We start from the raw sequence: 9,696 nt of genomic DNA on the forward strand, positions 1-9,696 counted from the left end.
ACCACCCATATCAAAATTGCACCAACTAATTAAGGGCATAATTTATGTATGGCTAACTAAAGAGTTTTTAATGGCTCATAACATATTTGTGAGCTCTAAGAACAAGTCAGTGAAAACCAGATGGCCCATGGTACAGCGCCTTTGTTCGCTCAACCTATGTGATTTCTGCAGCTCACATTCAAGGTGAGTTCTTCCTGGCATTACATTTTTAAAAAATATTATAATATTATTTCATTTCTTATTTTTTCAATATTTTTTAAAGATTATAATATTATTTCATTTGTTATTTTTGCAAACCTGAACTGTAAAGTAGAAACCAAATTGATAAAGTGATTCTTCTTAATGCTATAGAGAATTCCTTGAGAGTAATCAACAAATCTGATTCCCGTTATCTGTTTTGGATTTTGGTAGGCAGAATCAACAGTCTAGTGAAAATGGCTAAAGAATATAGATATCTACCTTATGAAAATAGATATATAAATTACTGTCAAATATATGAAAATAATCAGTCAATGCAATGATATTTTACTCATTCAAATGGGGAGATTCTGTATATATTAGTTTGCAACATTTTTTCTATGTTAGTGAACACATTAGCACAAAGGTAAATTTGTTCTCAATTGTAACATATTTATTGACACTTTATTGTTCATGAAAATGAAATATTTGATGTTGGAAATGCCCACCACTTTTTAAAAAGTAGTATCTATCATTTGAACATATCCTATGTGACAGATACTATAATTGGTGTTCATAGAATCATTGTGGTATGTAATTCTTATTGCAACTGTATTGTTTTATGTAGAAGAAAATTAAAGCTCAGTGCTTCTGAGATTTTTCATAAATAACATAGTTGACAATGGGGGAGCTTATATTTAAACTCAGATCTGTCTTCCTCCAACTTTCTGCTCTTTCTAAGATAAGAAGATGGCTCCTTAATTTAAACGATGGGATTGCATTTTGTTGAGTCTTTATTAGGCTATTGCTCTGAACTCATCCAGTTTGCAGAGTTAAGTGATCCACGGTCCTATAGAAAAATAGAGAGTTTAAGAAAGAGGACAGGGGCGGCCAAAGGCAGAGACAGGTGAATTTCAGAGAAAGAGAAAACCCGTCCTCAACTGCTGTCCCTGGGTTTGCTGGCACTAAGGGGTGGACTGTGGTGCTCTCCTTTTGGACATAAATACATTCAAAGAACCCAAATAGCAGATAGGGTCATTGTGTAACCACGATGGAGGAAGACAAAACAAAAGAGCACTCTGAAATCGTGTCTGAGGCACAGCAAAAACGACACTATCCAAACTACAGCATTGATTGAACATCTGCCTCTTCTAGCTAGTAAGAGGGATGGACATTTCTGTATCTATGATTTAGCTTTGCTCCAGCTCTTTGATTTTTGTTTGTTTGTTTGTTTTGGTACTGGGGATCGAACTTGGGACCTTGTGTTTGCAAGGCAGGCGCCGGGACCACTGAGATAAATCCCTGGCCCCTCTGATTTTTAAAAAGTGTTATCGTAATAATATAACTTTTCCTTCTTTTCAGTAGCATTCTGTGCAGAGCAAAACTACTGTTTTAAATAGTCTCTCAAATTACCTAACAGAAAGACACATATGGTGAGAAGTCCCCTTAACCCCTTTTTTTCTGAGACCCTTATTGCTTCCCATCAGCTTTCTTTGACTACAGGTGTGCTTTTGCCCTGGGAAGGAGGGCACTGGAAAGCTCTGTCTCCAATGAATTTCCAAGATATTGCTTTGATAGAACTGGTGTCCTTGCGTAGGTATTCAAGAAAGACTTCTGGTTTGACCAGGAGTTGGCAAATTTTTTCTACAAATGGTCAGACAGTTATTATTTTTCATCTTTGCAGGGCACAGGCTCTCAGTTGCGATAATTTTTCTCTGCCATTGTATAGTGGAAACAGCACAGACAATTTGTAAACAAATGAGCCAGGCTGGACTTGGCTTTGTCAGGTGGTTATTTTGGGATCCTTGGGTTTCACTAGCTTCATGGGGCCAACAGAAGCACATGAACTCATATTTTCCCCAAGTAGTTTCTCTTTTAATTGCCTTTATTTTCTTAACTAAGACATGACTACTCTACAGAAACTTCTTTCTTTATGGTTGTCATATAAAAATATTCTTTTGTTGAGCTACAACTTGAAATTACATAAGACCTACAGAATTACCTTTACTTATTTGAGTGGTTTCTTGAATGTCCCCTGGAAAATGGATCAATGGAGTTATTTAAGTGAAGTTAAATTTTTTAAGTCACTACTCTGCACTGTATATTCTTTCGGGCACAGAGGGTAGAAAGCATTTCCCTTTAGGAGTTCAGAGTGTAGCTGGAGTGTCAGTAACACAGACAACTAATAATGGAAAATAAATTATAGCTTATAAATTTGGACTAACTATAAAGACAGAGCCCTAGAGGAAATGAATGATTCTATTATACTAAGTGCAGGAGGAATTTAGTAATTTTCAGGTTTTGAAACTAGAGAGATCTGGTTTCTTGCTACATCCTGACTCCACTACTGATTTACTGTGAATTTGGGAAATTTATTTAATCTCTTTTTTTGTTTAATAGCATTAATACCCATTTTAGTAGATTTTTGTGAGAATTAGAAATAATTTCACATAAATCCATCCCATAATATTCAGGGAGGATTTGGGGTCTGCAGCACAATTATTCACCAATATTCAGTTATCTTCTACTCCAGATCCATAACATCATTCTTCCCCATTGCTTTAAAGTTGAACCTAATCCTGGGACTTTGTGTAGCCAGAGAAAACTTGTACACATGGCATGTATCACTTCTAAATGGAAGTATTTAGTATTTGGCACTATGCCTTTATAGCAGGGATGATGAAAGAGGTGTTGATGTGGGCATGCCAGAAAATCAATGCTACCTGGGGTGCTAAGCCAATAGTGAGGGAAAACCCATACCTTCAGAGGGTTTTGTGCCCTTGAAATGATAAACTATTGTTCTTGAGATATCAGGACCCACTAATACAATAATAGTTACTAGAAAAAAATGGTGCTTATTTTTAGGCAAGGTATGGAGATGAAAGATATCAATTTGAATTAGTTACATTGTAAGTACTTGCCAGTCACGCATCTCTATGGGTTATTGTACTGGACTGTTCAGATTTAGGGACTGGGTGAGGAGAGAGAGAATGGGAGAGGTGTAGAAATAAACCTAGCCTGTAAGTTTACTTATACATTCTAACTGAGTGATGGAGAGAATTATTTTACTTCTCTGAGTGTTGCTCTTCTCACCTACCAAATGGGAATATCTTATGTATCTGTTGCAAGGATCACACAAAAATGTATAGATTAAAAACAGTTAGTAGGACACTTCTCATTAAATAGTACGGACATTGATTATTTTATCAAACAAACTTTGTTAAGGGGGAGAGTGAAATGACAGTGATTCCTCAAGAAGTTTATGTGTATTACAAAATATAGTTGAGTAGGTAGGAAGAATATCAGACAATTTAATGAGCAATAAAGGCAAAAGATGGGGTTTGGAGAGTGGATTAGTAACACCTGGTTTCAAGAATCAACTTCACCACTTAACTGGTGATAATATATTCAGCAGGTCCTTTTCACTTTGTGACTTTGCCTTCTAATCTATAAAATCTGAGATAGCAAATAGCAATTTTACAGGCTTGTTGTGAGGTCTAAATGAGGTCATATGAGAGAAAGCACACACTGTGAAGAGTTACAGAAATTCTAGATAGTATTAAGAATTTTAATGCAGGGATTTGAATTTTGTTGTTTTGGTTCCTTATCTGTAGTGCAAGCAAATGACTAGAACATTGGTGTCCCAGAGGTCTAAGTTTCTCTTCTACCCTGTGACTTGCCACATTTACTTTTACTTTGGCCTATTTTCCTTGGGCAAGTAAAAATAAATGTTTGGGGCAAGAAATAAAGGAATAATAACATCTGGGCTCAGCTTATAATTGTTTGTATGTGTCTTTTGGGAAGGGAATTCATTATGTAAAAGTATGGTTAGAATCACTTTTTTTTCCTCAGCTTAGCTCAATGCATTTGTGTTCTCTTTAATATAAGCCAACTCCATATTCCAGGACTGAAATGAAGTTCACCAAGGCTTCTTTGCCCTTCCTCATCTGTGGTGTCCTTGCTCTCAGAACCAGCACTTTGCCAGTATTTCTTTGGAAATTTCTTTGCTGATAAACTAAATTGTCCTCCACTCTCAATTCTCAACTTGCCTTTTATCAAAATGCCTGAAGTAAAGTGATTGCCTATGTTGACAACCTAAGAGCTCTGGGGGGGGCGTGAAAAAACCCAACAACAATGCATTGTTTCATGCTAGGTAGCTTGTCTTCATTGTTTATCTAGAAGTGAGCCTTTTCTTTTCTTCTCTAATTAAACAGTCAGGACAGCAGTGATTATTCAAGCAAAAGAAACACAGACCTGTCAAACTCTCCCTCCCTCCCTTTTCTTCAGTGGAGCCTGTTGTGATTTCTGAGAAGTGTCAGTGTCAGGAGCAGATGCTTACAGGGCTGGGGTGGAGTTGCTTCTTCTGCAGGCTCCTCAGGGGCCCTTCTACTGCCGTCAGCACTTCCACTTGTCTGGCAAGTCCACTGGGTCAAGATTTGAGCTGAGTTATTGATGAATCAGAACGAGAGTTGTACTATTAAATCTCTAACAAGGAGGGCAGGACCAGCTCTTCAGTGCTATTAAATTTTCTTAATGGAATAATGTTAAGTAGAACTTCATCTCTCTCTTTTCTCAGAATGGTAACAGGCATCATAAACTTGGGATGAAGGTACATTAAATACCCAATATCCTCAAAAGAGAGTTAAAAAGAAACCACCAAAGCTGTACTGACACATTCCTATCAGGCTTTTTTGAAAACAAGCTGACCTTACTCTCTTTCCTTCCTGGCTTTGGGTCACATGAAATAGAGAGATAGGGCAGGAATGAGAGGTTTGCATGAGTAGGGATCGCATGGGTGGATCCGTGAGTCCTCCTCCTATTCAAATCAAGTAATGGCAGAAATTTAATAGTCATGTATAGAGATTGTCCTTTGTAAGAAAGGGGGCAATGGTATAAGCAGGTCACCTCTGGTCTGTGTCCATTTGTAGAAGAAGAGGTGAGACTGAATGGGGTAAGAAGGATGGGGCAGGCCAGCAGAAGGGCAGCCTGTATGGCTACTGTTTGGCTGGGAAGGATGTGTGTGTGTGTGTGTGTGTGTGTGTGTGTGTGTGTGTGTATTCGGAACCGGGGATCGAACTCAGAACCTTGCACTTGCAAGGCAGGCGCCGGAACCAATGAGCAAAATCCCTGGCCCAATGTGTATATTTCTTGTAGGGCAGACAAAGGTTAGGTAGCAGAGCTGCACACAACCACAATAGCATTATTGTCAGGGACTTGGTTAGATGAAAATCACTTTGGTCTTTCACTCTATTCCCTCTATCTTGCTCCAGCACTGGAGGAGCTGCAACAGCTGAGGGTTTGTTAAACCACAGGTCAAGCCTGAATATGGATATTGAAGTTTTAAACTGGATAGCAGTGGACTGTTTTAATCAGAAACAGCCAGGAAGCTCTGCCTGTGTTTGAGATGCCATGGTAGAGCAGGAGGAAGAGATTAGACAGAGCATGGTTGGAAAAACAAAAAGCAGCACTGTTTATGTTTGTGTGCACATTTTTCAATTAAACCCATTACTTTCAGTTGATCTTCAGGGCATTCCCCTCAACCTGTGATACAAGACAGTGTAAGGACAAACTACTTTTAGAATTCTTATTGTATGCCAAGTATTGCACCAATGGATTTTTATATAACCTATTTAACTGATTCTAAATTGTACATTTTATATTTTAAAGTTTCTGAAAATATGACACCCTTTGCAATCAGTGGTGTAATTTTAATTAGTAATGCTTCTTTTCTTTGTTAGTAGTACATAAAATAACTGTGCATCATTAAAATATGGTATGACATTCCTAAGATGGGATCTAATGCCCAGGTTTTATAGATGTGAACCTTTAAATCTTATACACATTCCACCTGTCTCCATCTTAGGAATAAACTTTCCATATCCAGTAGTTTTAAGCTTCTTTCAGCCTTTTTCAGGATCCTCATGATGACAAACCATGTTGGACTACTCCTTAGTTACTAAGGGTCTGAATGCTGGTGTTCCTCCATAATATATGTGTTCCAGTCTTAACCACCGAGGTGACAGAATTAGGAGTGAAGCCTTTGGAAGGTGATTATGTCAGGAGGGTGAAGCCCTCATGAATGGGATTAGTGCCCTTATAACAAGACCCCAGAAAGACCCTCACCCCTTCCAACATGTGAGAATGCAGCAAGAAGGTACTGTTTATAAACCACAGACATAGTCATCATTATGCAATGGAATCTTGTCATATTGATTCTGGACTTGCCAGCCTCCATGAAAAATCAATTTCTATTGGATAAATGTCAGTCAAAATATTATATTTTGTTATAGCAGCCTGAATGAACTAAGATACCAGCCATAGTTTTGTTCACTGTAAATCAGCAATTCTCAAACTTTTTGGTGCTAGGAATCTTTTACACTTGTAAGATTTATTAAGGACATCAAAGAGCTTTATTTATATGTTTGATATATCTATACAAAATTAAAGTTGAAGTATTTTAAGATCATAAGAATGCATAAGTAAATTAGTTTTTGGAAAAATGATGTCATCACCCATGGAAAATGCCACTGTAGATTTGTGAGAAAATGCGGCCAAGCAAGGACAAACATCTCTGATCTATTGCCAAAATGGTTGAAGCTTCAGAGATATTCAGAGTCTTGGTGATGCCCAGGGGTTCCTGGAGCTCACTTTGAGAACTGCTGCTCCAGGACATTCCTTCTCCCTTTTGCAGCTGTGATAAAGCCAGGGTTGGGTTTCTCTGGTGGTTGCCCCATGAGCAGAATGAGCATTTGTCACAGCATGCTCACTGGTCATTGCAGGACATTTTCAGTCAAAAGCAGACCCCAATTAGCTTCTGGTGGGCCAAGCTTCCCAAACCAATTGGCCTGAAATTTCCAATAGTAGTCATTTGTAAGGCCTCAGAAGACAAAACCACAATATTGGCTGTAAAATACCATTATTAAAATATCTACACATATGCGGAAGAGATCCATAGGCTATCTCTCCACTAAGTCATGGCTATAAATGACTTTAAAATGAAAAAGACATCAGAATCCACCTGGTTGAACCCCTCTACATATACACAAGGAAAATGAGTATCAGAAAGGTGAAATGTCTTGTCATTATCATATGGCCAGTTACCCACAAGGGTGTCTCTTCATTTAGAATGTTAAGGACCCTGTTTTTTCCCATCATCCATGGCACTTTAATAAATTTTCTAGTTATGTTTTAGGAAGCAGAACAATAAGTTTAATTTTGCAGGGAGGAGACATAAACATCTGGTTTTATGAAAAGAAAAATGGTAAGAATGTTGAAGGAAGTAGAGAAGGAAAGAGTTGGTTTTCATAGAATTTTGCCTTGAGAGTCACTGTCAATGGGTCTACTTTCAGTCGAAGTAAGCCTTCAGGAAAGCAAGGAAAAGGGATGCTATCTGAAAAGGAGACAGAAAGGCTGGCTCCAGAAAAAACTGGGGCCTGAACAAAGTTCTTCTTTGCAGATTTTAGATTTCCTTTTTAATTCTTTCACTTCATCCTTTTTTTCTGGTCGCATAGTTTACAACTGCTCCTAATACTACTAATAGCTACCATTTCTCCTGAATTTAGGAGAAATACCTGACAGAGCAGTAAGCAGTTTGTATATATTATCTGATTTATGTGCACACTGTGAGATGAACAATTTCATTATCCTCATATGATAGAGGAGGAAAATAATTTTAGTGAAATTGGATAACTTTCCCTGAGTTACATGGCCTGCGAATCATCGTGTCAAGACTAAAGATCGGGATTTCCCTCCACAGAGCTTGTTCTGTGGTATGATATTGGTTCCCCTGGCCATATGTCCATGGTCACTCCTGCCGTGGATGGGGGCACAAGCTTTCTTGTTCATTACATCCTTTGATTACAACAGCCAGTTTTCAGACTAAGCATTTTAACCTTCATATTGTTAATGAAAATAGTCAGTATCTGAGAAATTAGGTGATTTTTCATAAAGTCATAGAAGTAGTAGGACCAAGGTTTAAACTCAGATTTTTTATATCAATGCCCAAAGTTCAATAAAGCCCTTACCTTCTTTGCAGAGAGAATTTTCTGAGAACATAGCAACTTAGGAATCTAGAGATTAAAATCTTTCCAACAGGGAGCTGTATACACATTCAGTTTCCATTCTGGTCCTGCCACTATCTAGTAGAGAGCCCTGGTTTATATATCCAGTTAATAACTTTGCATTGTGATTATGCTTCTTTGAGTTCCGTTAAAAACAGTGTGACTCATCATTTTCCCAATCCTTTCCTTACCCAAAAAGAGAAATAGAGGAGAGGGAAAATAATCACTCCACACCACTGCAGACTCTTGCAGCAAAGCCTACCAAATATAAGACGGTGATTGCTAATCACCATACTCTGCACTTCCTAATCAATAGCATGTCCGTGACCTTGCCCTTCTTCCAGTAGGGGAAAATAATCCCTAAAGTAATTCAGGGCTTTGTCATTTTAGTCTTGTCACAGAACTAATTCTGATTCTAGGATCAGAATCCTTAAGTACTCAACACCATTGGCATTAAAAGCTTCAAGACTTCGAACTCTGGGATCCTCTTGTCCTTTTCAGTCCTGGACTTGCACTTCCTCTAATCACTCAGCTGGCTAACGATCCCTTCCAGCAGGTGTAAATGAGTTTTCACACTCCAACCTGGCTTTTGTCAAGCCTTTAATGTAAGGAGCTAATGAGTGCTACTGCTCTGAGTTTTCTCCTACGAAAGAAGGGTATGTCTAGCTAGTGATATAATGACAAGTGTGCTCTAATGTTATTCTGTTCGGTGATGCTGAAGAGCACTGAGAATTTAAGAAAGATGAATCCCTCAAACAAAGGCGGACCAAAAACATATTAAGCAGAACTGTGCCGGCAGCCTAATTCCATTACTTCTACAAGATCTTGAATCCATTCAAGCATAGCGAAGATCCCTCCGAGGCAAAAGAGCGGGAGCCAATATCCTCATTAAAAATGCTAGCCGAGCTTGGAGGTCGGCCCAGCATGGTAAATTGGCGGGGCTGGTGAGGAGAAGCCAAGGAGGCGAAAATTGATCAGACCAAACATTGAGACTTCAGCATTTCAGGGCATGGAAAAGCTCACAGACTTGACATCCTGCCAAATAGGACTGCAAATGAATAATCTTCTCCAGGACTCTTGATATTCTTGTTATTCACCTTTCCCTGAACAATGCGTTTTTATTTTGATGATAAACTCCCAGAGCTTTGGGAAGTGCTAAGACGAACAAAACAGTTTTCTTTTCTTTGCAGTTGTAGGTGGTGTGCAATAGCCCCGTTTCCAGTATGATGGCAAGCATTTTAAATGATACAGGTAATACTTTGGGGAAGAAACATGAAAAGAAGCTCCATTACAATTTTCTGTGATTGTTATAAATAACTTGCAGCAGAGATTGTCCCCATTATTCAGTAATGAGTGGCAGGGGTTGGATGCTGTAGCATTTCTTTTTTTCTTGTTAGGAAGTAAAGTATCCCATCTGACTTAGAATCTTCCCTATCTTTTTAAACAGGTGTTGGTTTTC

This window comes from Heterocephalus glaber, unplaced genomic scaffold (genome assembly GCF_053883595.1).
Source record: "Heterocephalus glaber isolate CG9 unplaced genomic scaffold, H.glaber_assembly_v1.0 deba00001773, whole genome shotgun sequence".
NCBI classification, from domain to species: Eukaryota; Metazoa; Chordata; class Mammalia; order Rodentia; family Bathyergidae; genus Heterocephalus; species Heterocephalus glaber.